The following is a 27,645-nucleotide window of genomic DNA, read 5'->3' on the forward strand; positions in this document are numbered from 1 at the left end:
ATGGGATATCGCAATAGGATGAATTGGGCAAAATAGCTTGTGGATGGTGGCTATTTTGGTTGTCAAAATGGTAGCCACAGATTTGAAACATTTTATGTAACTATTGGATTGCTAGACCCTTATAATGTGTGTATAGGAATTTCAAATGTCTCAATATCTTGAGTTACGGGGATATTCACCAAAACAGATCCACAAAGGTGGCCATTTTGAAATCCTAGATGGCTGCCACACTGGGTGCAATTTCCAGTGGCCCCTGGACTAAAAATGATTGTTTTGTGTTACTCTAAGCATGTGCCAAATTTCATGCTTTTAAGGGAAAGTGCTAAGCCACCCCATTATAATTAACATAAGGTTGTAATCATTTGTTTTATTTCTGTTTCCTGTCTATCACTTCTGTTAGTTTTTAAGTTCAACAGACACAAATTTTCGTACATTATTTTACTCTTGTGTGAATCCTACGACTGGTTAACTTTTTGTTAGCGTTTAACTTGCGATAGCTTTTGATACACATGTAGGTTTTCTTGGTGCACACTTTACATTCATCTTGTGCGATGCTGACAGACAGGGTGGCCCTCTTAGAGAGCTGTGTCCACAAGTAAGTGCAGGAGTGGGTGCCAAATGGTTAGCAGTGGTGGGCACAGCTAACCAAAAAGTTAGCTTCAATAACCACTAATCCATTACCTGAAAAGTTAACTTTTCCCATATGGAAAAGATATACATAAATTTTATAAAGTTTGTATCTGTTCTATCTGGAACTTGTAAGTAATGCATGTGACAGTCAAACCAGATATAAGGTCCTTAGTAAATTTGTATAATATGTTACTTATATAAATTGGGAACATAAAATAACAATATATGACAGTAATTCCACATACAGAAGTCTTAGTACATATGTGTAATATCAAACTGAGACTTATAAGCACAACACATGACAAATATAAAGTTTATTACTGGAACTGATGTAACTTCTTGTAAGTTTTTTTTTTCTATTTCTTTTCCATATGGGTTGTAACACAACTAAACCAACTGACGTGGTACACTGTCAGCTCCTGGTAAGCCAGTTTTGCACTGCAAGGGCTGCTGGGTAAATTCAAAGGTGATGACAAACCCAAAACAAACAAGCCAGTTTTTCTCATTATGCACCTAGCCCACTGCTGCCAACAAAAGTGTCATTTACTTTTCACATACAACAATACAGACAGTGGCACAAGAGATCAAATGCAAAGCATGTTTCGCTCATGGTTTCATTTATAAACTAAACTAATGCTGGACAGTTTATTGACATTAACGGCAACTCTGTCATTTTTACAAAGTGAAAATATCGCACATGTTTTAAAGTAATGTGTTAATTCTGAAAGTTTGAGCGCTAACAGACACACGCGCCAAAAGCCATTATGGAAAATTTAAATGATCTGCTCTCATCACTCCCCCCACACTCCCATAATGCCTTTTGTTGCATGTGTCAGTTAATGATCAAACCTTCAGAATTAACTCATTACTTTAAAAGATATGTGCAATATTTTCACTTTGTAAAAATGATAGAGTTGCAATTAATGTTGATAAACTGTCTGGAATTTTTAAATGAAACCATAAGTGAAATGTACTTCTGTACTTAATGTACTGTGATTAGCAGATTAGTAGAACTGTGCCTGCCACTGGTGGTTAGTGTGTTTGGTTTTAGTGTGGCAGGCACCTACTTCATACTCCACCCCTGCCACATTTCTCCATGTGGTGAGTACTCTGTGAATATTCTTAATTCATGATTGGGAATATTCTTAATTCATAATTTTCTGTAGTTTTCTCTGGGCCCCTCCCCAATCAGACCGGGAGTGACATGTTTAGCCGCATGTTCTCCTTGAATTGCTGGCTGTCTGAGTGGTGTCCAAAAAATGAGGTGGGCTTCATAGATAATTGGCAAAGCTTCTGGGGAAAACCTGGTCTTGTTAGGAGAGACGGCAGCCATCCCACTTTGGATGGAGCAGCTCTCATTTCTAGAAATCTGGCCAATTTTCTTAAATCCTCCAAACCGTGACTATCCAGGGTTGGGACCAGGAAGCAGAGTTGTAGTCTTACACACCTCTCTGCAGCTTCTCTCCCCCTGCCATCCCCTCATTACCCCATCCCCGTAGAGACGGTGCCTGCTCCCAGACTACCAATAACCAGCAAAAATCTATTTAAGCATAAAAATTCAAAAAGAAAAAATAATATAGCACCTTTAACTGCACCACTGACTAAAACAGTTAAATGTGGTCTATTAAACATTAGGTCTCTCTCTTCTAAGTCCCTGTTGGTAAATGATATAATAATTGATCAACATATTGATTTATTCTGCCTAACAGAAACCTGGTTACAGCAGGATGAATATGTTAGTTTAAATGAGTCAACACCCCCGAGTCACACTAACTGTCAGAATGCTCGTAGCACGGGCCGGGGTGGAGGATTAGCAGCAATCTTCCATTCCAGCTTATTAATTAATCCAAAACCCAGACAGAGCTTTAATTCATTTGAAAGCTTGTCTCTTAGTCTTGTCCATCCAAATTGGAAGTCCCAAAAACCAGTTTTATTTGTTATTATCTATCGTCCACCTGGTCGTTACTGTGAGTTTCTCTGTGAATTTTCAGACCTTTTGTCTGACTTAGTGCTTAGCTCAGATAAGATAATTATAGTGGGCGATTTTAACATCCACACAGATGCTGAGAATGACAGCCTCAACACTGCATTTAATCTATTATTAGACTCTATTGGCTTTGCTCAAAAAGTAAATGAGTCCACCCACCACTTTAATCATATCTTAGATCTTGTTCTGACTTATGGTATGGAAATAGAAGACTTAACAGTATTCCCTGATAACTCCCTTCTGTCTGATCATTTCTTAATAACATTTACATTTACTCTGATGGACTACCCAGCAGTGGGGAATAAGTTTCATTACACTAGAAGTCTTTCAGAAAGCGCTGTAACTAGGTTTAAGGATATGATTCCTTCTTTATGTTCTCTAATGCCATATACCAACACAGTGCAGAGTAGCTACCTAAACTCTGTAAGGGAGATAGAGTATCTCGTCAATAGTTTTACATCCTCATTGAAGACAACTTTGGATGCTGTAGCTCCTCTGAAAAAGAGAGCTTTAAATCAGAAGTGTCTGACTCCGTGGTATAACTCACAAACTCGTAGCTTAAAGCAGATAACCCGTAAGTTGGAGAGGAAATGGCGTCTCACTAATTTAGAAGATCTTCACTTAGCCTGGAAAAAGAGTCTGTTGCTCTATAAAAAAGCCCTTCGTAAAGCTAGGACATCTTTCTACTCATCACTAATTGAAGAAAATAAGAACAACCCCAGGTTTCTTTTCAGCACTGTAGCCAGGCTGACAAAGAGTCAGAGCTCTATTGAGCTGAGTATTCCATTAACTTTAACTAGTAATGACTTCATGACTTTCTTTGCTAACAAAATTTTAACTATTAGAGAAAAAATTACTCATAACCATCCCAAAGACGTATCGTTATCTTTGGCTGCTTTCAGTGATGCCGGTATTTGGTTAGACTCTTTCTCTCCGATTGTTCTGTCTGAGTTATTCTCATTAGTTACTTCATCCAAACCATCAACATGTTTATTAGACCCCATTCCTACCAGGCTGCTCAAGGAAGCCCTACCATTATTTAATGCTTCGATCTTAAATATGATTAATCTATCTTTGTTAGTTGGCTATGTACCACAGGCTTTTAAGGTGGCAGTAATTAAACCATTACTTAAAAAGCCATCACTTGACCCAGCTATCTTAGCTAATTATAGGCCAATCTCCAACCTTCCTTTTCTCTCAAAAATTCTTGAAAGGGTAGTTGTAAAACAGCTAACTGATCATCTGCAGAGGAATGGTCTATTTGAAGAGTTTCAGTCAGGTTTTAGAATTCATCATAGTACAGAAACAGCATTAGTGAAGGTTACAAATGATCTTCTTATGGCCTCGGACAGTGGACTCATCTCTGTGCTTGTTCTGTTAGATCTCAGTGCTGCTTTTGATACTGTTGACCATAAAATTTTATTACAGAGATTAGAGCATGCCATAGGTATTAAAGGCACTGCGCTGCGGTGGTTTGAATCATATTTGTCTAATAGATTACAATTTGTTCATGTAAATGGGGAATCTTCTTCACAGACTAAAGTTAATTATGGAGTTCCACAAGGTTCTGTGCTAGGACCAATTTTATTCACTTTATACATGCTTCCCTTAGGCAGTATTATTAGACGGTATTGCTTAAATTTTCATTGTTACGCAGATGATACCCAGCTTTATCTATCCATGAAGCCAGAGGACACACACCAATTAGCTAAACTGCAGGATTGTCTTACAGACATAAAGACATGGATGACCTCTAATTTCCTGCTTTTAACTCAGATAAAACTGAAGTTATTGTACTTGGCCCCACAAATCTTAGAAACATGGTGTCTAACCAGCTCCTGACTCTGGATGGCATTACCCTGACCTCTAGTAATACTGTGAGAAATCTTGGAGTCATTTTTGATCAGGATATGTCATTCAAAGTGCATATTAAACAAATATGTAGGACTGCTTTTTTGCATTTACGCAATATCTCTAAAATCAGAAAGGTCTTGTCTCAGAGTGATGCTGAAAAACTAATTCATGCATTTATTTCCTCTAGGCTGGACTATTGTAATTCATTATTATCAGGTTGTCCTAAAAGTTCCCTAAAAAGCCTTCAGTTAATTCAAAATGCTGCAGCTAGAGTACTGACGGGGACTAGAAGGAGAGAGCATATCTCACCCATATTGGCCTCTCTTCATTGGCTTCCTGTTAATTCTAGAATAGAATTTAAAATTCTTCTTCTTACTTATAAGGTTTTGAATAATCAGGTCCCATCTTATCTTAGGGACCTCGTAGTACCATATTACCCCAATAGAGCGCTTCGCTCTCAGACTGCAGGCTTACTTGTAGTTCCTAGGGTTTGTAAGAGTAGAATGGGAGGCAGAGCCTTCAGCTTTCAGGCTCCTCTCCTGTGGAACCAGCTCCCAATTCAGATCAGGGAGACAGACACCCTCTCTACTTTTAAGATTAGGCTTAAAACTTTCCTTTTTGCTAAAGCTTATAGTTAGGGCTGGATCAGGTGACCCTGAACCATCCCTTAGTTATGCTGCTATAGACGTAGACTGCTGGGGGGTTCCCATGATGCACTGTTTCTTTTTCTTTTTGCTCTGTATGCACCACTCTGCATTTAATCATTAGTGATCGATCTCTGCTCCCCTCCACAGCATGTCTTTTTCCTGGTTCTCTCCCTCAGCCCCAACCAGTCCCAGCAGAAGACTGCCCCTCCCTGAGCCTGGTTCTGCTGGAGGTTTCTTCCTGTTAAAAGGGAGTTTTTCCTTCCCACTGTAGCCAAGTGCTTGCTCACAGGGGGTCGTTTTGACCGTTGGGGTTTTACATAATTATTGTATGGCCTTGCCTTACAATATAAAGCGCCTTGGGGCAACTGTTTGTTGTGATTTGGCGCTATATAAAAAAATTGATTGATTGATTGATAATTGGGATTTGGTTGTTCAAGTGGAACTGTTAAAAGTGTTTTTCACTGCTCAACTACAACACTCCAGGCTTATCTGGCCGCAAGAAAAAATTGCCCACTGTTTACCGGCAGAGGAATTTATTCAGGCTTTGGTGAGATTATTCGGCTCAATTCTTATCTCAACCCACAAAGACAATAAACTGACTTACACATGGACTGAAGCATGCTCCAGCTTTTCCCTTTTACCTCCCTTCCTGCCCCCCCTGCGGCAGGCCCCCATTCTTCCCAAGCTGGCAGGTGGCACGACTCCAGTTGCAGCGGCTACCACACACTCACATTGCCTCAATTTGGAAAACGGACCGTTTCAAGTTTAGTGCACATAAACAATGTCAAATGTATATGTGTTGTCTTAATTCTGATGTGTGCCATTATTATGGTAAACAAGTAATAACTGTGGATTAATTGCTGTTTGTCTGTGAAATGTGAGTGTGGCAATCTCGTTGTTGTAATGGCAATAATAATAAAGCTATCCATCCATCCATCCATCCATCCATCCATGTAATGTGGAGTTGTTTCAGGAAGGGCATCTGGCCAAATCAACATGCAGATCTGCCTTGGATCTGCTGTGGTGACCTCAAATTAATATAATGGAGCAAGTGAAGGGGCTTGCATTGTTCAGTGTTGTTAGCCAATATCCATAGTTTCTCCAAACATATTAGTCTTATCAATGTTCTTTTTTGGCAGCATTCATCCTTGACCCAAAATACATAAACATACCAATCGGCAAATGTCAGCTCTCCCCAGTTTGTCCGTAATCAAAGTTATAGATGTGTGTGCATGCACACAGAGCATTTTGTCTTTTCTGCATTCTGTTGCAAGCAGTTGCTTATATTTTTACACAACCACAAACAGAAACTGTGGCGGAACATATCACAGTACATTTTTCACTCATGGTAACAGCAACATGATGCTTAACCCACTCATGTTAATGGCAGCATGACACTTAAATAAACTGAGTAAACCAATTGAACTACAAAAACTCAATAACACACTGTTAAACTAACATGAACCATAAAAACATTTAAACCCAAACTCCCAAGGTACATTGTAGCACATGTTTATTGGTTATGTTGTGTGTTGGGGGGTGTGGCTGGATATTTTGGTGTTCTTTTCTTTTCTTTGCTCTCCAGGTGGCATGAGAGCTGATTTGTCTGTGGAGAAGGTGCTGGCTGAAGAATCCTTCACCCTCATCAACATCATGTGTAGCACCTGTGAATGGTGCTCACATGCAACCTTAAAGACTTTCAGCTGAAGCAGATAATTGGATGGCGTTCTGCATTTAAGTCATGTGTGATTCAAGCAGAACTGCCGGGAACTCCACCTTGTGATGTTCGTTTGTGAGACGCTGAGGACCGCGCCTGGGTTTGACACATCGAGCCCGTGAAGCAAGGAAGGGTGAGGACACATGCTGTCAGCACACATCAAAGGTGATTAAGTGTTTGACTAATTGTTGATAGTAACTTGGTGTTTTGTTACACAGTATACTTGAATTGTGATGAGAATTGTGCAGCTTGCTTCTCACTGCTGTGGCGTGCGGATAAGTGATCCTCCACCTGTTGTGAGAAGCTGCTCATTTGCATAAAGTTAAAAAAAGATACAGACCTGAATGTGTTGCTGATAGCGTGTGTCTTTTGAAAGATATTGTTGTAACTGCTGACTTACCTCACCTCTTCTTTGCTTCACAGAGAGTCAGTTTGTCGTGTCCACCTGGGGGGTGTTTGGCGGTGGTAGTGGGTCCAGGAGCACCGGGCTTTGATCCTTGCGGGCGCTGGAGAGCGTGCCAACAGTCACTCCACCAGAAGGACGCTATTTTTGTTTTTACACTCTTTATGCACAGCGGGTGAAATAAATATAATGTTTTTGGAACCGCTTTTCTGGTTATTTGTAGCTCTGGGTTCCGTCTGACGCAGGTCCGCTCCTCAACCCGCGTCGACACATAACAGTAGTTCCCGGCCATTCCATAATGGACCCAGCGGCAGAAGCGGTTCCTTTTGCCGAAAAAGTTCAAGAACACTTGGAGAAAATATGGGAGCAATTACAGCATCTCGCAAACCAAATTAAACAAACAGACGCCCGTGTTACGGAGCTTGCAGCGCAAGCCGTTCCGCTTCCTGCTGCTCCAGCTGCGGCATCATCGATACTAGTGCAGATAACTCCGTCACCCAGAGATTCGGCGTCCGAACCGATTGTTTGTCGTCCGGAGCCTTGTGCAGTGATGCGATGTTCTCTGGTTTCTGCTCAGTCAGGTTGGAGTGCCGCAGCTTTACGAGGAATGTTTGTAGATGGGTTAAATGAGTCATTAAAAGACGAGCCGGCAGTCCGTGATGAGCCAAACGATTTAGATGAGCTAATATCGTTGGTGATTCGTCTAGATGATCGGATGAAGGAGCGTGGACGCGAGAAAGGACGCCCATCAGAGCGGGTTTTTTCGTCTCGGGGCTTTCCCCAACACAGATCTGGGCCGCCTCTTCTTCGCTCCACTGAGGCTCCTCTGACGGGACCTCTGGCTCCTCCTGTTGACGAGCCCATGCAGCTCGAACGAGCAGAGATTGCTCTATTGCCCCGACATATAAACGTCAAGAAAAATAATGGTGACGTATCTCCAGGTGTTCTGGGACAGGCAATATAACACACATAAAAAAAAAAAAAAAAAAATCTAGTACGGGTTAATGTTTTGTTTTCTTTAAATAGGGGTTATAATTTGTTTGGGGAGTCAGAGGCGTGTCTGGTGGAGTGACTGTTAGACTGTTAGAAGCCTGCCTGGGCTCACGTCATTGTTAATTTTTATGTGTTTTTAGGTATTTTCTCTTTGGGTTGTTGGGTCGTTTTATTTTGTTGTTTTTTATTTCCCTACATCCCTAACCCCAACCTCACTTGCCCCAAGACCGTTTGTCTTGTGGGTTGTGGGGTGGTGCAGGTTGGTCACGCTGAGCGTTCTCAGAAGACCTCTGCACCTGGGGGGGGGGGGGGGGGTGTTAGGGGCGTTTTTCTTGGTTTGGTTAGGGCCCGGTTCCACACCAGCCTCGGTGAGCCTTTGTACCGTTCGTCATTGGTGTTGCCGGGGTGTGGTGCAGCGGAGACATACCTCCGTTGGAGGGGTGGGCCGATCTGTTGCCGTTCGCCTTTTCGGTAGTTCCACCCCTCCCTAGAGGCTGGGGTATGGTCGAGTTTGGGCACCGGACGTATTTCTGGTTCTCCGCTGCGCTTTGGGGTTGGGGCTGGGTTAGTTTTTCCTGTTCCCTTCCCCGGCTTACTGTTTTGAGCCGTTCGCCAAAATTGAGCCACCGAGGGGCTCTGGGAGGGACCTGGGGTCTTTCGGGGTGCCGGGGAAGGTAACAGGGTTTGCGGTCGTTTTATATCCCCCCGGGGTTGTTTTTGGTAGTGGTTGACTTTTGATTTTGTTCTGTTTCCTTCCGGGTTCCACCTCCAGGGTTGATGGGACGGTCCTCTGGGGGGGAATTGGCTTGGGGCCAAGTAGCCAAGTGTGGCCAGGTCTGGGGTTCCGGGGTTGTGGGGAGGGTACCTCCTGGGGTTGATGGTACGGTCCTCTGGGGGGCGCCGTTTGCTCCATGTATACCTGGGGACCTTTGTGGGATTCTGGTTCTGGCTGTTCCTCCTGGAACTGGCGGTGAAGGCCTTCTGGGGGGGGGGGGTTGGGCTCTGCAAGTCGTTCTGGGGGGGTTGTTTGTTATTTTTCTTTTATGCATTTATGTTATTTGCACATTATTCACTTTGTGTGTTTTTGGGAATCCGCTAGCTTAGCGTAGCTACTAGCTCTTAGCCGATTTAGCATGGCGGCTTCTCCTGTCTCTCCCGCACTTTTCTGCTCTGGGTGTGAAATGTTTAGTTATTCCTCGGCCTCCTTTAGCAGTAACGGTACTTGTAATAAGTGCAGCTTATTCGTAGCTTTGGAGGCCAGGCTGGGCGAAGTGGAGGCTCGGCTCCGCACCGTGGAAAATTCTACAGCTAGCCAGGCCCCTGTAGTCGGTGCGGACCAAGGTAGCTTAGCCGCCGTTAGTTCCCCACTGGCAGATCCCGTGCAGTCGGGAAAGCAGGCTGACTGGGTGACTGTGAGGAGGAAGCGTAGCCCTAAACAGAAGCCCCGTGTACACCGTCAACCCGTTCACATCTCTAACCGTTTTTCCCCACTCGACGACACACCCGCCGAGGATCAAACTCTGGTTATTGGCGACTCTGTTTTGAGAAATGTGAAGTTAGCGACACCAGCAACCATTGTCAATTGTCTTCCGGGGGCCAGAGCAGGCGACATCGAAGGACATTTGAAATTGCTGGCTAAGGCTAAGCGTAAATTTGGTAAGATTGTAATTCACGTCGGCAGTAATGACACTCGGTTACGCCAATCGGAGGTCACTAAAATTAACATTAAATCGGTGTGTAACTTTGCAAAAACAATGTCGGACTCTGTTGTTTTCTCTGGGCCCCTCCCCAATCAGACCGGGAGTGACATGTTTAGCCGCATGTTCTCCTTGAATTGCTGGCTGTCTGAGTGGTGTCCAAAAAATGAGGTGGGCTTCATTGATAATTGGCAAAGCTTCTGGGGAAAACCTGGTCTTGTTAGGAGAGACGGCATCCATCCCACTTTAGAGGGAGCAGCTCTCATTTCTAGAAATCTGGCCAATTTTTTTGGATCCTCCAAACTGTGACTGTCTAGCGTTGGGACCAGGAGGCAGAGCTGTGGTCTTATACACCTCTCTGCAGCTTCTCTCCCCCTGCCATCCCCTTATTACCCCATCCCCGTAGAGACGGTGCCTGCTCCCAGACCACCAATAACTAGCAAAAATCTATTTAAGCATAAAAATTCAAAAAGAAAAAATAATATAGCACCTTCAATTGCACCACAGACTAAAACAGTTAAATGTGGTCTATTAAACATTAGGTCTCTTTCTTCTAAGTCCCTGTTGGTAAATGATATAATAATTGATCAACGTATTGATTTATTCTGCCTAACAGAAACTTGGTTACAGCAGGATGAATATGTTAGTTTAAATGAGTCAACACCCCCGAGTCACACTAACTGTCAGAATGCTCGTAGCACGGGCCGGGGCGGAGGATTAGCAGCAATCTTCCATTCCAGCTTATTAATTAATCAAAAACCTAGACAGAGCTTTAATTCATTTGAAAGCTTGTCTCTTAGTCTTGTCCATCCAAATTGGAAGTCCCAAAAACCAGTTTTATTTGTTATTATCTATCGTCCACCTGGTCGTTACTGTGAGTTTCTCTGTGAATTTTCAGACCTTTTGTCTGACTTAGTGCTTAGCTCAGATAAGATAATTATAGTGGGCGATTTTAACATCCACACAGATGCTGAGAATGACAGCCTCAACACTGCATTTAATCTATTATTAGACTCTATCGGCTTTGCTCAAAAAGTAAATGAGTCCACCCACCACTTTAATCATATTTTGGATCTTGTTCTGACTTATGGTATGGAAATAGAGGACTTAACAGTATTCCCTGAAAACTCCCTTCTGTCTGATCATTTTTTTAATAACATTTACATTTACCCTGATGGACTACCCTGCAGTGGGGAATAAGTTTCATTACACTAGAAGTCTTTCAGAAAGCGCTGTAACTAGGTTTAAGGATATGATTCCTTCTTTATGTTCTCTAATGTCATATACCAACACAGAGCAGAGTAGCTACCTAAACTCTGTAAGGGAGCTAGAGTATCTCGTCAATAGTTTTACATCCTCATTGAAGACAACTTTGGATGCTGTAGCTCCTCTGAAAAAGAGAGCTTTAAATCAGAAGTGTCTGACTCCGTGGTATAACTCACAAACTCGTAGCTTAAAGCAGATAACCCGTAAGTTGGAGAGGAAATGGCGTCTCACTAATTTAGAAGATCTTCACTTAGCCTGGAAAAAGAGTTTGTTGCTCTATAAGAAAGCCCTCCGTGAAGCTAGGACATCTTTCTACTCATCACTAATTGAAGAAAATAAGAACAACCCCAGGTTTCTTTTCAGCACTGTAGCCAGGCTGACAAAGAGTCAGAGCTCTATTGAGCTGAGTATTCCATTAACTTTAACTAGTGATGACTTCATGACTTTCTTTGCTAACAAAATTTTGACTATTAGAGAAAAAATTACTCATAACCATCCCAAAGATGTATCGTTATCTTTGGCTGCTTTCAGTGATGCCGGTATTTGGTTAGACTCTTTCTCTCCGATTGATCTGTCTGAGTTATTTTCATTAGTTACTTCATCCAAACCATCAACATGCTTATTAGACCCCATTCCTGCCAGGCTGCTCAAGGAAGTCCTACCATTATTTAATGCTTCAATCTTAAATATGATCAATCTATCTTTGTTAGTTGGTTATGTACCACAGGCCTTTAAGGTGGCAGTAATTAAACCATTACTTAAAAAGCCATCACTTGACCCAGCTATCTTAGCTAATTATAGGCCAATCTCCAACCTTCCTTTTCTCTCAAAGATTCTTGAGAGGGTAGTTGTAAAACAGCTAACTGATCACCTGCAGAGGAATGGTCTATTTGAAGAGTTTCAGTCAGGTTTTAGAATTCATCATAGTACAGAAACAGCATTAGTGAAGGTTACAAATGATCTTCTTATGGCTTCGGACAGTGGACTTATCTCTGTGCTTGTTCTGTTGGACCTCAGTGCTGCTTTTGATACTGTTGACCATAAAATTTTATTACAGAGATTAGAGCATGTCATAGGTATTAAAGGCACTGCGCTGCGGTGGTTTGAATCATATTTGTCTAATAGATTACAGTTTGTTCATGTAAATGGGGAATCTTCTTCACAGACTAAAGTTAATTATGGAGTTCCACAAGGTTCTGTGCTAGGACCAATTTTATTCACTTTATACATGCTTCCCTTGGGCAGTATTATTAGACGGTATTGCTTAAATTTTCATTGTTACGCAGATGATACCCAGCTTTATCTATCCATGAAGCCAGAGGATACACACCAATTAGCTAAACTGCAGGATTGTCTTACAGACATAAAGACATGGATGACCTCTAATTTCCTGCTTTTAAACTCAGATAAAACTGAAGTTATTGTACTTGGCCCCACAAATCTTAGAAGCATGGTGTCTAACCAGATCGTTACTCTGGATGGCATTTCACTGATCTCTAGTAATACTGTGAGAAATCTTGGAGTTATTTTTGATCAGGATATGTCATTCAAAGCGCATATTAAACAAATATGTAGGACTGCCTTTTTGCATTTACGCAATATCTCTAAAATCAGAAAGGTCTTGTCTTAGAGTGATGCTGAAAAACTAATTCATGCATTTATTTCCTCTAGGCTGGACTATTGTAATTCATTATTATCAGGTTGTCCTAAAAGTTCCCTAAAAAGCCTTCAGTTGGTTCAGAATGCTGCAGCTAGAGTACTGACGGGGACTAGCAGGAGAGAGCATATCTCACCCGTGTTGGCCTCTCTTCATTGGCTTCCTGTTAATTCTAGAATAGAATTTAAAATTCTTCTTCTTACTTATAAGGTTTTGAATAATCAGGTCCCATCCTATCTTAGGGACCTCGTAGTACCATATTACCCCATTAGAGCGCTTCGCTCTCAGACTGCAGGCTTACTTGTAGTTCCTAGGGTTTGTAAGAGTAGAATGGGAGGCAGAGCCTTCAGCTTTCAGGCTCTTTTCCTGTGGAACCAGCTCCCAATTCAGATCAGGGAGACAGATACCCTCTCTACTTTTAAGATTAGGCTTAAAACTTTCCTTTTCGCTAAGGCTTATAGTTAGGGCTGGATCGGGTGACCCTGGACCATCCCTTGGTTATGTTGCTTTAGACGTAGACTGTGGGGGGGTTCCCATGATGCACTGTTTCTTTCTTTTTTTGCTCCGTATGCATCACTCTGCATTTAATCATTAGTGATCGATCTCTGCCCCCCTTCTCGGCATGTCTTTTTCCTGGTTCTTTCCCTCAGCCCCAACCAGTCTCAGCAGAAGACTGCCCCTCCCTGAGCCTGGTTCTGCTGGAGGTTTCTTCCTGTTAAAAGGGAGTTTTTCCTTCCCACTGTGGCCAAGTGCTTGCTCATAGGGGGTCGTTTTGACCGTTGGGGTTTTTCATGGTTATTGTATGGCCTCGCCTTGCAATATGGAGCGCCTTGGGGCAACTGTTTGTTGTGATTTGGCGCTATATAAGAAAAAAGTTGATTGATTGATTGATGTTTGTATTGTGTTTGTGGGGCTGTGTTGGGTTTTTGCGTTTGGGTGTTTTTCTTTTCTTCCCGGGGTTTGATGGGACGGTCCCCTGGGGAGGTTTTGGGTGGGTTTTGTGTTTTTTCCTGTGTGTTGGATTGTACTGGGGAATGTTTTGGGGCTTTTGTTAATGCCAGCCGGCTTCCAGCTGCGGTGCCCTGTCCTGCTGTCTGTGGTGGACCTTGGGAGCGTGGTGCTGTCTGCTTCCTGATGAGGACCCCGGAGAGAGGTGCTGTTCTCGGGCCTGGTCTGTTCGGTCGCCGGGAGGCTTCCGTTAAAGGGGGGGTACTGTTGTGTGTTGGGGGGTGTGGCTGGATATTTTGGTGTTCTTTTCTTTTCTTTGCTCTCCAGGTGGCATGAGAGCTGATTTGTCTGTGGAGAAGGTGCTGGCTGAAGAATCCTTCACCCTCATCAACATCATGTGTAGCACCTGTGAATGGTGCTCACATGCAACCTTAAAGACTTTCAGCTGAAGCAGATAATTGGATGGCGTTCTGCATTTAAGTCATGTGTGATTCAAGCAGAACTGCCGGGAACTCGACCTTGTGATGTTCGTTTGTGAGACGCTGAGGACCGCGCCTGGGTTTGACACATCGAGCCCGTGAAGCAAGGAAGGGTGAGGACACATGCTGTCAGCACACATCAAAGGTGATTAAGTGTTTGACTAATTGTTGATAGTAACTTGGTGTTTTGTTACACAGTATACTTGAATTGTGATGAGAATTGTGCAGCTTGCTTCTCACTGCTGTGGCGTGCGGATAAGTGATCCTCCACCTGTTGTGAGAAGCTGCTCATTTGCATAAAGTTAAAAAAAGATACAGACCTGAATGTGTTGCTGATAGCGTGTGTCTTTTGAAAGATATTGTTGTAACTGCTGACTTACCTCACCTCTTCTTTGCTTCACAGAGAGTCAGTTTGTCGTGTCCACCTGGGGGGTGTTTGGCGGTGGTAGTGGGTCCAGGAGCGCCGGGCTTTGATCCTTGCGGGCGCTGGAGAGCGTGCCAACAGTCACTCCACCAGAAGGACGCTATTTTTGTTTTTACACTCTTTATGCACAGCGGGTGAAATAAATATATTGTTTTTGGAACCGCTTTTCTGGTTATTTGTAGCGCTGGGTTCCGTCTGACGCAGGTCCGCTCCTCAACCCGCGTCGACACATAACAGGTTAGCTAAAATTGCTAATTAAAAAAAAAAAATTTCCAATCAACTTTTCGTTTTGCAGAGTTCATCCTTGACCCAAAATACATATGCATACCAAACGACAAATGTCAGCTGTCCCTGGTTTTTGCATGATCGAAGCCATACACACCCACACAAAGCACACCTGGCTATTAAAATATAGATTCCTTACTGGGGAAAGTGACTATTGTTACTTTAAACAACAACAAAAAAAGTTCAAATATGTCAATGAATTTGGATTCCCCTTCCCCTTAATGAACTTTAAATTCAACTGTATGTTCAATTATTTATAACAAAACTGAATATTAAAATGTTTAATGAATTGATTTGACACTTAATAGAATGAATTAACAGATAACATTGTACATTAATCTACACTATTTTACTGTTGCTGTGTGAACTTATTTTGTTAAATGTTCAAATATGCCAATGACGTTTGACCCCCCACTACCTTTAATGAATTTTAAATTGAGTTGTGTGTTAGATTTGTAATAAAACTGAATATGTAATGTTTAATTATTTAAATGCATACTTAACAGAAAAAAAAATTAACAGAAAACATTTCACACTAAGCTACACTGTTTTAATGTTGCTATTGGCTAATGCGAGAGAAGACACCCATAAAACCTAATATATTATTCTAGATATCATTTTACTATGTTTTTAACCATAGAACAATCAAACATAATATATATTTTTGATAGGTCTTTACTAGTGTGCACTCCCAACTGTAGCACTGCAGGCATTGTTTTGCTGTTCAACTGCATACTTATTAACTTTGAGAAAGAATATCTCAATGTTAATATCTCATTTTGATCAGTATTTATTAAACATCTTTCATAAAAGCTGTTAAGTATGAAAAACAAAAGGCCTGTGAATTTGCAATAGTTCCTGCGTCTCACTGCATGCTGTTTGGATCATGAAATTAATTTCAGTTGAAAGATAATACGAGGTCTATTAGAAAAGAAAGCGACAGTTTTATTTAAAAAAAAAAAAACTATATGGATTTGAATCACGTGTGATTACATCAGCCAAGCTTGAACCCTCGTGCGCATGTGTGAGTTTTTTCATGCTTGTTGGTGACGTCATTTGCCTGTGAGCACACCTTGTGGAAGGAGTGGTCCAGCCCCCTTGTCGGATTTACATTGTCTGAGAAGTTGCTGAGAGACGCTGTGCTTGATCAAAATTTTTTCAAAAACTGTGAGGCACATCCGAGTGGACGCCATTCAAGAAATTCAGCTGGTTTTCTGTGAAAATTTTAACGGCTGATGAGAAATTTTGGATTGTTTCTATCGCTGTAAGGACTTCCCACGGAGCGGGACATCGCGCAGCGCTCCAAGGCGACGTCGTCATCCTGTTTCAAGCTGAAAACCTCCAAATTTAAGCCTCTGTAGACCCAGGACGTCGTGAGAGAACAGAGAACTTTCAGAAGAGGTCGGAATCAGCAGTTTATCCGGACATTCCACTGTTAAAGGAGATTTTTTTAATGAAAGACATGCAGACGGATTGGCGCGTCGATTCGCAGCCGGCGTGGCGCGCCCGCCACAGGAAAAACATTCTCAAAAACAAAACTCACAGCGCCAGTCTCTCAGCAACTTCTCAGACAAAGGAATTCCGACGAGGGGGGTGGACCACTCCTTCCACAAGGCGTGCTCACAGGCGAATGACGTCACCGACAGGCGGGAAAAAACTCACGCATGCCCACGAGGGTTCAAGCTTGGCTGATGTATTCACACGTGATTCAAATCCATATGGTTTTTAAAAAAAATAATAAGGTTGGATACTTTTCTAACAGACCTCGTATAACTGAAACAATGACCTTTATTAATTGATGAACAGAAAAATGTCAGTGCATGCTTCCTTTTTTGTTTCATTTACTGCTTTTTAACTTTGATTAACCAATGATATACAGGTTGAAAATATTTCAGCCATGTTTTAAACTGGATAAGAACAACACCGTTAACAGAAACACTGCTACCAGAGTCTTCAATGCTTGTAATATAGCTAAATTAGAGATAATCTGCTTTGATAGTGTAATACATAAATGTCAAAAGCATTGTTATGTATGTCTTCAAATCCACTTAAAAGTATTTTTAAAATGTATTACAGCTGTATATACATCACTGGCTTGAAATCAGATTTAGTCTGGATACGTTCCTGGGCACTGAGTACTGTAGATGTTCCTCCAGCCTGCAGATAACTACTTTTTGAGAGTAAGTGTAATTGGCACTCCACTCAATGTAAAACATTTTTCAGTGTTCAAGAATGGTGGTGGGTGGGGGTTCTGCACACCACTAAAGTAATTATGTTGATGCTTTCCAAATAGAGGACAGCATGTGATATGGAGGGCTCTGCCCTGCATGTTTTCTAACTCTCCAGGGACAGGTTTGAGCACAGCTGGTTGAATTTCTCGTCAAATTTGAGAAAAAAAAATCATCACCTATGATTTGTTGCATCCTTGTTCCAGGATCAAGTGGACATGCAGACATGCTACTCCAATGTCCCAGGTATAGCAAGGGAGATTGATCATATTCTCCTCGAAAGATGCTGGAGAATCTGGGAGAACTTCAGAGTGGACAGAAGTTCCCAGTTTGTGTCCCACAGACTGTCGTGCTTACTATCCCAGATTTAACCTGGCTAGACTTAAAAAAAAAAACAAAAAAAACACACACACACACACACTGCTTTGGAGGTGTTGTATGCCACCTGGATGAAGTACTTGTAAACATGGGCACAACAAATAGTCCAAATATAATGAGAGTTCTTTCATGACAAGAGTTTGAATGCTGCAAGGGATTGCTGTGATATTACCACTGCTCACAGGAGAAGGTCTTTCATCTCAGAAGGCAATTGGAATATAATCCAGGCTTCTTCTTGCACATGGCTTTGTGGTAATTCTGTATAGGGGGTTGAGAAAGCAGGCTCTCATGGCACTAAAAGAAGACAATGATTACAAGGAATCTGAGCAGGTGGTAAACAATCAGCGGTCTTGTTCAGTGGTTGCCAAACCTGATGTTCAGGGATAGCATCATAACCTGCACATTTTCCATCTTTCAATGCTCTGCTTAAGATGATTAGCACATTTGTGTGTCTGTTCTCACTTGATTGCCTGAGCACACTTCATCAGCAGATCAGGTAGAGATGGAACATCTGCATGTGAGAGTGTCCCTCAAGACCAGGGTTGGGAACAACTGGTTTACTGATCGTCTACCTGCTTACAGAGGAATTGAAGCTTAAAGTTAAAGTTAAAGAGTTAACTTTAAGCATAAGTTAACTTATGCTTAAAGTTTAAAGTTATCTGTCATAACTTTGTCCCAGCAAAGTTATGACAGATGATGGCATGTTTTAAGAAATAACTTTTGTCATATCCTACAAGGATGGCTAACCTAAGCAGATGCAGGGCAAGCAGAGTGACATGGGGCTAGTCTACATGCTTACGAACACAGACTGGCACTTCCCAGTCTTTTTCTCACAAATGCCCGGTCACTCGCCAACAAAACAGATGAGATCTGGCTAAGGGTTGTTTCACAGAGGATGGACAGTTGTGTTGCAATCGTTTCTGACACCTGGCTGGATAACAACATCCAGATGCCATGGTGGAACTAACAGGGCACTCGTTACAGGCAGACAGGACGGCAGACTCAGCTGTACATTCGCACCTCCTGGTGTACAGCAATGAATGTCACTGGAACATCTTATTCCCCTGATCTAGAATATCTGGCTGTGAAATGCACACCATTTAAGACTGTGAAAGAGTTTTGTTCTGTCATGATTGTGGCTGTTTACATTCCACCACAGACCAGTGCTACATTAGCACTGGAGGAGCTATACTGTCTGATTAGCAGGCTGATGAACACTAACCCAGAGACAGCTGTGATCATGGCTGGTGACTTCAACCATGTGGAATTAAAAGCAGTGTTTCCCAAATTCCAGAAATTTATAAATTTTCCAACCAGATACAGTAACATTCTGGATCAGTTGTACTGTAAAATCTCAAGAGCATACAAGGCTGTAGTGTCACAATATCTGGGAATGTCTGACCACATCTCTGTGGTACTGATCCCAGCTTATAAACCACAGATCTGTAGGATCAAACCAATACCCAGGACTGTGCAGGTAAGGACTCAGCAGGCTTCTTCAGCGTTGTGGTACTGCTTGGAGCTAACTGACTGGAGTGTGTTCAAGGAGGGTGCAGACCTGGAGGCATATACATCAGCTGTCCTGTCCTATGTGCAATTGTGCACTGATGCTGTCGTACCTACAAAGACCATCAAGGTTTTTCCTAACCAGAAACCATGGCTGGACAGCACAGTGAGACCCCTGCAAAGGACCCGGAACATTAACTACATGACTGTTGACAGGGTCACCTATGGTAGGGCCTGTAAAGAGTTGAAGGGAATCTAGATGGAAAAACACAGGTACAGGCAGTGCTTTGAGGAACATTTGAACAATAACAACCCACAAAAAATATGTGGAGAGACATCAGGACCATCACCTACTACAAGCGCAGTGACCAACAGGTCAGCCATGACCACTCTCTCCCCGACATCTTAAAAAGATTCTTTGCATGTTTCAATACTCCTGACAGCAGAGAAACTGTCCATCTCCCCCGACTACAGGAGTAGCATCAGCTTCTCGTCCTGCAATTGCATCAAGTGAGTTCCACCCAAAGGAGGATTAGCATTAATAGAGCTGCAGGACTAGACAAGGTGTCGAGACAGAGTTTGGAAAAGTGCTGACCAGCTGGCAGGGGTCTTTTTGGACATTTTCAATTTGTTCCTGCAACTTGCTGAGGTCCCGACTTGCCTCAAAATCTCCATTGTTCCTGTGCCTTAAAAAAAAAAAAAAAAAAAATCAGCCATCTCCTGCCTCAGCGATTACTGTCCTGTCACCCTGACTCCATTAGTCACAAAGTGTTTTCAGAGGATTCTCCTACAGTATATAAAGGGCGTAATACCTGCTGGTCTGGACTGTCATAAGTATGCTTATAGGGGAAACAGTTCAATGAAGGATATAGTATCATTAGCACTTCACACACCCCTGACTCACCTGAAGCATTATAATACTTATGTTAGGATGCTATTTGTGGATTTCTGTTCAACATTTAATATGGTTATCTCAGATAAGTTGGTGCTGAAGCTTCACAGCCTGGGTCTGTCCAGGTCACTCTGCTACTGGATAAGGGACTTTCTCACCAACAGGCCTCAGGTGGTGAGACTAGGGGACTGTACATGGTTGACATCATACCTGACCAGTCATTCTCACTGTGTTTTGTACAGTAACACTACCTCTAACCTTACTGACATGTCACGGCACCAGCCGTGTGGGGATTATTGTAGGGGGAGCTTTTTTTGCCATTCCTGGTGCTCCTCCTCCTTCTGCTCTCTGCACAGGTGCTCCTGGTTGGCTTGATTAGGGTGGTGATTATAAAAGCTGTGCGCAGATGTGGAATAGGGAGGCTGTTAAGGTGCAGAGTTGCTTCCAGTCTCTGGTCCATGCCTGTTCTCCATGGAGTTCCAGCTCCAGTCCACGCTCGCTCTCCAACACCGTCATGCCGTGAGCACGAGGGCTTTTCCAGCGGGCCCTGCAGCTGACGCCAGACATTCTTTTATGTTTTTATCCTTTTTTCTAATAAATATTGTTAAAACGTTTTGGTCTGATACGTGGTCTCCCCTCTCTAAGAAGATTGACTGCTGGGATGTATTAGGGACAGACGTAAGCGCGGGTTGCAGCATCCCATAGTTTTTTCCCTTCATCAGCTCGGGGTGTGTTCAGGGCCGTTATGGCCGCTGTGAGTAAAGCCCCTTTCACACTGGCGTATTCATAGAGCTGCTCATTGCAGCGTTGTGTTTCATTTAAATATGCCCGAAATACGTGCGTACTCAGCCTTTTTCAGTGTTCATTCATACTTGCAGCTGCGTGTGTTCATGTTTTAATGTGTGCACACAGTTGCGTGTACCATGCTGCTATTAAACCAGTTCAGTGCTATTTTCTACCTCTGTGGAAGTGCGCTCTGTTCTCTGCTGCATGGTGTGGTGTGGCTCAAAAACAGTCATTTAACATTATTATTATTATTATTATTATTTTATTTTTTATTTTTTTGTCTTGGTGGATCACTTTCTTTATGTAACAGGATTAAGGATTTTTTGGTGGAAGAATATCCTCTCTTTTCCTTTGGTTTAACATTGCAAAGTATCATTTAAGCTTCTGTGGTTTCAGGTAGTTTTCTTTTTTCTAATTTGTGTTTCAATGGACAAAGTAGGGGAAGATTATGTGGAGTCACCATCTGTGGGTGGTTTAGATCTTTGCACTAAACAGCAGTTAGCTTCCATTGGAGAGTTTTATGAAGCGGATGTAGGATATTTAAGGAAGAAATTTGGATCATCTTAAAGGGAATTTGAAGGCAGCATTGATAGAGAAGGGTGTGTTAGCAGAGGAGTGTAACATAGCTGCAGATGAGGTTAATTCTGCTTTAACGTTTGAGCAAAGAGAGATTGCTTATGTTACAAAAGGGAGAGGGAAAAATTGGCACTTGGGAGGGAGGCGACAGTAGGAAAATTGGCACTTGAGAGGGAGAAAATTCAATTGGAGGAAGTCAGGTTAAAAATGGCTTCTGAAAATTTGAGTTCATGAAGGGAGATTGATTTGGTGTCCAATCTGCGCCTTGTTCATAAGTTTAAGGAGAGTGATCCGGATACATTTTTTTTGCACTTTTTGAGAGAGTAGCTAACTTGAGGGGTTGGCCTGAGGCTGATCAGATTGTTATGTTGTAGTCTGTCTTTACAGGTAAGGCTCAAGCAGCATATTCAGCTTTGAGTGAACATGAGAGCCGGATGTACAAAGCTGTCAAGGAGGCTGTGTTAAAAGCTTATGAATTGGTTCCAGAGACCTATAGACAGCGTTTTAGGTCCTGGAGGAAGGGTGAAAGACAATCCAATGTGGAATTTGCTACAGATCTGTGTAAACATTTTAGTGGGTGGTGTTCTGCTTTAGATGTTACTACTTATGATGGGCTTTATGACCTAATTGTACTTGAAGAGTTTCTTGACTGTTCCACCTGAAGTTGCTACTCACATAATTGTGAGGGGAAAAGCTATTGTATCTGAGGCAGCTATTATTGCTGATGAGTATATTTTGGCTCATTAAGGGAAAAGCAGGAGATGCCCTCTCTCTGACTTTTCCACTGTGAAACCTTTGAGTCATTCAAGGTTTGCTAGGGTTGAGCCTACTAGACCTGGTTGTTTTTCTAAATCCATGTGATCTGACCAGTTTTGTAATTATTGCCATGAAAAGGGTCATTGGAAGAGTGAATGTCCTGTTTTGAGAAGCAAAGCTGGTAGTTTTCCTAAAAATGTTAAACCTGCTGCGTTTACGCCTAAAAGGAAAGACTCCATAGTTTCATGTGCTAAGTCTAAAAGCTGCTCTCGTTTGGAGGCACTTGTTTCTGATGGTTTTGTGTCACTTTGTGGTAGTGGTTGTAAAGTGTCAGTGAAGATTTTGAGAGATACTGCAGCAACTGATTCCTTCATTCAAGCTTTGGTTTTGCCATTTTCAGAGGGGACTGATACAGGTGATTGTGATATTGTTAGAGGTGTCAGTTTGGTTCCACTGAGTGATACTTTGCACCAAGTTTCTGACTTGTGGTCTTGTTGAAGGAGATGTTCACCTTGCAGTACATCCAGCTCTACCAATAGTCGGCATGGATGTCATTTTGGGTAACAATTTAACTAGTGATAGAATTTAGAGTTTCAGCTCAAATCAATAAGACACCTGTGTGCGGGACTTTCCATAAGTGTTTAAAGCTTGTGCTGTCACCAGGGCTAAGGCTAAGCCAGGATATGGGACAACTCCAGTGCCAGGGATTTGGTGGCTGATCCAGTAGTCAGCTGTAAACCACTGGATCTCAGTGAGATTTTAAAGCTGATAGAATAAGGGGATTGAAATGCACTTCTGCCTTTGCAAGCCAACTTTGTTTTTCTTTGAGAATATCATTGCAATAAACTTGAAGAAAAGACTTGCTGTCTGTAATGGAGCACAGCAGGTGGTGCCGTGCAGAAGAAGTTAAGTAAATCTATGGCCAAAAGATGCCCTCATGATAGACACTAGAGCCCAAGGGTTTTAGGCTAGTGTTTAGAGAGCCTGCTTCCCATCCAAGGGAAGGGACTGTTAGTTCAAGCCCAGAATAGATCCCTTTCTGGAAAAGAAAGATTGAGCTCCTGGATTCCAACATTACAGGGTACTTGCACTACTCTCCATGCCTTACAAGGGAGTTGCACAGGTCCTTCTCTGTAGGATGCAATGCCAGCTGCTTGCTGCTCAGTTACCAGAGCAGTCTGATTTCACTCTCAAGAGATCAACCACATTATAGCTCTGAGTTCTGAGTGTATGCTTGGATATGAGGAGGTCTCCTTTGCTGTCTACTATTTTGACTTTTGCAAAGCATCAGATTGGGATAATTAGGCTGTTTTGCAAAACATTATGAGATTTCTTAGGATCACCAAGAAGATGGTAATCATCATAGCTGGCCAAAACACTGCAAGTGCTGTGTAGAGTAGAGGCACAGTCTGACATCTTCCTTGTAAATTCTGACATTCAGTTTTAAATGTGTTTAAAACAAAGTACTTGGTGTGTTTGGTTAGGGCCCTGTCCCACTGGCGTTTAGGAGGATTTGCGGATGGAATGCGCACAAAAGTGGCCCACATCCACCAAACAACCGCAATAACCGTGTAACATTCCTATATGAGTTGGCCGCCATCCGAACATGTCTGTGATCATCCGCAGAGCCACGCATGTCCGCAGCCAGGATTTTTGAGCGGGTCAAAAATCCTGCTGCAGATGAGATCATAATTACTGCCTGAACACATACTGAAGACATACGCAGGACATACACAACCAACGCACCGCATATCCCCTGTCATCCGCTGATATCCACAACTGACGGGTTGGCGCGGCTTGGCGGCGGACTGGGACAGCGTGCAAAACAGATGACGTGTGCCCCAGTGTTAATTTCGTTGACGAAATATTTTCGTTTTTTTTTTTCGTCATAAATATATTTTTGCGGACAAAGACTGAACAAAAACAAAACTCTTTTTTTGAGACGATAACTATAACTAAATTAATTTATATTCACGTCAACAAAAAAAAGACGAGACGGAAATCCAATCAGTAGACAGTTAAGATCATGGTAAGATGGGAGAAACGGCAAAACAACCACTCAACAGATAGAAGAGATGGGAGCAGACGAGAGGAGAACCAATCAGAGCTTAGCTTATTAACCAGTAACAGGAAGTAAGCCACTGTTTCGACCGCAAATGGGAAGACAACGGAGGTAGTTGAAGAGAGTCAAGAGACTATGAGAAAACAACGAAACATGAAAGAAAAAGCGACAAAATCTCCACGGCCGGCAGAAAAAGAAGGGAAGATTTATGGGCCCATTTCATATTCGACGACAAAGAGAACAAGACAAAGTGTAAAGCATGCGATGCAGTAATCCGCGGCAAGAACACAACAAATCTAAAGAGACATCTACAGAACAACCACCTCGAGATATTCTCAAAGGTAAAATCGCTAAGGCATTATATATATATAACTGTATATTGACTACAGTGTGCTCACATATTAGTAATAAATGTGATGAACTGAAATGTACTGTCTGGTGGGCTAGTAAATATCCGCCTCACCATGGTCACGTTGGGTTATGCTAACATGTGAACATGTTAATTTGTGTAAAATACAAGTGAAAAACACTGATTAACTGTATATATTTTTACATTGATAATGCATGAACACGCTATCATTACTTACACACTGACCCAGCATAAAATTATGTCACGTCATCTAACTTGCTTTGAAGAAAATACATTTAACTGTAATGTTAAAATGAAAGCACAAGTCTTAACTTTTTTTCTTTTTTATTAAGCCACAGTGGTGATTGATTTAGTCAACAAAAATTGCTTCCTATTTTAGTCGACTAAAATAGGAAGCAATTTTAGTCTACTAAAATTAGACTAAAATTAATCCAAATTGAATGACTCAAACTAGACTAAAATTTAAAAGAATTTTAGTCAAAAGACTAAGACTAAAACTAAATTAAAATTTCTTGTCAAAATTAACACTGGTGTGCCCAGCACGGCCACATCACGGTCGCAAATGGTATGTCGTGCATGCAGACAGAGTGGGCACGGATGAAGCGAGTGCATCACGGCTGCTGTGCCCCTCATGGGGGCGCCTCTGCAGTCGCCTTCGCTTCTGTTCCCTGTTATATCCACTTTTCTTCCTCATGTATTCGCTGATCCACCCCGGGACATTTGTCATTTACGCCCACCTTTGTTGCGGACGCTCAGCTTTTGTCTCCTCATTTCATGCGCAAATCCTCCTAAACGCCAGTGGGACAGGGCCCTTAAGTTTAACATGTCTAATGCTACAGCAACCAGCTTTAAACAGGCACTTTCCAGCCCAGTCTCACATTTTTTTTTTCATGCTTCCTTCAGGAAATGATTCAAATTTTCATGACTGAGTTTTTTTTTTTAACTCACTATTACTAACCCTACTCCTACCCCCAACCCTAACCTTAAGCATAACCTAATCCTACTCCTTCCCCCCACCCTAATCATAACCACCGACCCCCCGCTTCACTCTTAATTTCGTGCTGCCATCACGGAATGAATTACACTGAATTTGTGCTGTTGTGACGAAAATGAGGCGCTTTTTGTCACAAACCAATAGATTAATGTGTATTTTGTGCTGCTGACTCGCGACTAGCCGTGAGACCAGGTTGCACTTTCATACAGTCTCTCACAGACACACATAAAAATACTCAACAACTGAATTAACAGTCAAAATGATTGTTCATTACAGTTCTGATTAGGTAACTGAGTGCATGGGAATTCAGATTTGAAAAGTTTAGACGACTGCAGGAAAATATGCAAATCAATGCAGCCTGGTTTAAAGTACACACACTGGGTAAAAAGCAAAAAGTATGCATAATATGCAAATGCATGTAACTCGGGTCAGCTGGCTCAACAAGAAGGTGAACTGCAGCTTATTACAGTGAAAGGCTGTATTCAGCTGTGACAGACCAGCAACCACCTTCTCCTCAAAACATGTTTGTGATCCTCCTTCACATCACGTCAGTCACAGATCTCAGTGATTAAGTGACACTTTTACGAATGTCAAATCCTCCTTTTCCTCGCCTCCTTGCTGTCACTCCCCATATTCTGATTATGGTTCTTTTGCTGCCCCTAATCTACTCTAATCTATGAACAGTCTCTCCTCTCTCTGGATAACCATATGCCCTGCTGCCTGAGATCAGTGATTATAACAATTTCAGCTCCAAACTCTGTGTAGTACTTCCTTCCAGTACTTCCACCACTCAGCAGTGCTGGAGAGATGACAGCAGATAGACCCAAGGTCACCAGAGCTGTCAGGCTGAGTTCTAAACACCTTGGCTCCCGGTACCCCATGGAAGATAAGGAAAAACTGATGCAAGAGCGCTGGAGAATCACTCAAGTAGATTTTTACACTAACATATTTGTTTAACACTGCTTTAAATCTGAATTTTATGGTTTGACTCATTTGGATGAGTCATGTTTTTGGTCAGTACAATTATAAGGTGGTGATCTACATGCAATTTTATCAAATAGTCAAGCTTTATTTCAGGGTGCTGTCAATTTTTATTATTTTTATTTATATTTGTTTGTTTTTACTGGGGGAGGTTAAGCAAGGGGTTTCTTCTGGTTGTCAACTGGAGGATGTAAAGCCCCTATAAAATGTAATGTCTTCAAAATTTTCCCAAATACTCTTAACAGAGCAAGGAATTTTCAACATAGTAGTTGTAACCATTCATTTATTTTCCATACCTGCTTACTCCAATTAACTCATTGAATGCCAGCCATTTTCAAAGTTCAGAACATCCCAGTGCCAGGATTTTTCAGCATTTGAGTGTTTTTTCAAGACCCATAGAAAATTGAGTTCTATGTCCATGTCAACAACAAACATACCAAAAGAAAATTCAGACTTTCCTTTATCATCAGAAAAAAAAAAAAAAAACTGTTTGTTTGTACCTCTTTCCATTCTTTAGTAATTGTCTGCAGAACATGGGTGGTATCACTAAAAATGCTGATTTCTGACAAAAAACTGAGAAAATTGGCTTTTTGTGACAAGCAACATTTCAAGGAGAAAATGTCTTTGATTATAATTGTTTTTGCTTCAGTGACATCTCAAACATTATGAAAAGTGATCCTATTGTATAATGCACCAAAAAAAAAAAAAAAATGTCAGGGGAGGGACTCCGTCTGTCTCTTCTCTCAGCGGCGCGTCTTTTCCCTCTGGCTCCCGCGTATCGAACCTTTTTATTTTTTTCAAAAACCTAATGGATTTGAATCACGTGTGCTTGCATGAGCCTGTCGATTGCGTCATTTGCTTGTAAGCAGCCTTTGTGTGAGGTGTGTGTCATGCGCTCAGCATTTTTTCATTCCAAGGAAACATGATAACGCGTCTTTGGCGCTGAGCGTTACTATCTGAAAAGACGTGTTTAAGCGTCAATGGCACTGAATGAGTTAAAGGTCACAGGGTGGGGGGAGTTGGAGCCTATCCTAGCAGAAACTCCTTCTCCTTTGGAAGTTGGGAGTGCTTCCTTTGGCTGTGAGTGGCTGTGTGTATGGGTCATCCTAGCTTTGGTCAATGACCGGGG

At 42.1% G+C, this 27,645-nt stretch overlaps 1 protein-coding gene and 1 long non-coding RNA gene across 2 annotated transcripts in view; both read right to left on the bottom strand.

Moving 5' to 3' along the window:
* Nucleotides 1–27,645, bottom strand: part of LOC117522767 (adhesion G protein-coupled receptor A3) — a 1,389,271-nt gene that overhangs the window by 1,319,414 nt on the left and 42,212 nt on the right. The window lies entirely within an intron of this gene.
* Nucleotides 274–15,285, bottom strand: LOC117522770. Its single transcript, XR_004564326.1, has 3 exons — nt 15,162–15,285; nt 6,566–6,572; nt 274–283 (listed from the first exon to the last, which is right to left on the bottom strand). It is a non-coding gene; the product is annotated as an uncharacterized LOC117522770 (long non-coding RNA).

This window comes from Thalassophryne amazonica, chromosome 13, assembly GCF_902500255.1.
Source record: "Thalassophryne amazonica chromosome 13, fThaAma1.1, whole genome shotgun sequence".
In the NCBI taxonomy this organism is placed as follows: Eukaryota; Metazoa; Chordata; class Actinopteri; order Batrachoidiformes; family Batrachoididae; genus Thalassophryne; species Thalassophryne amazonica.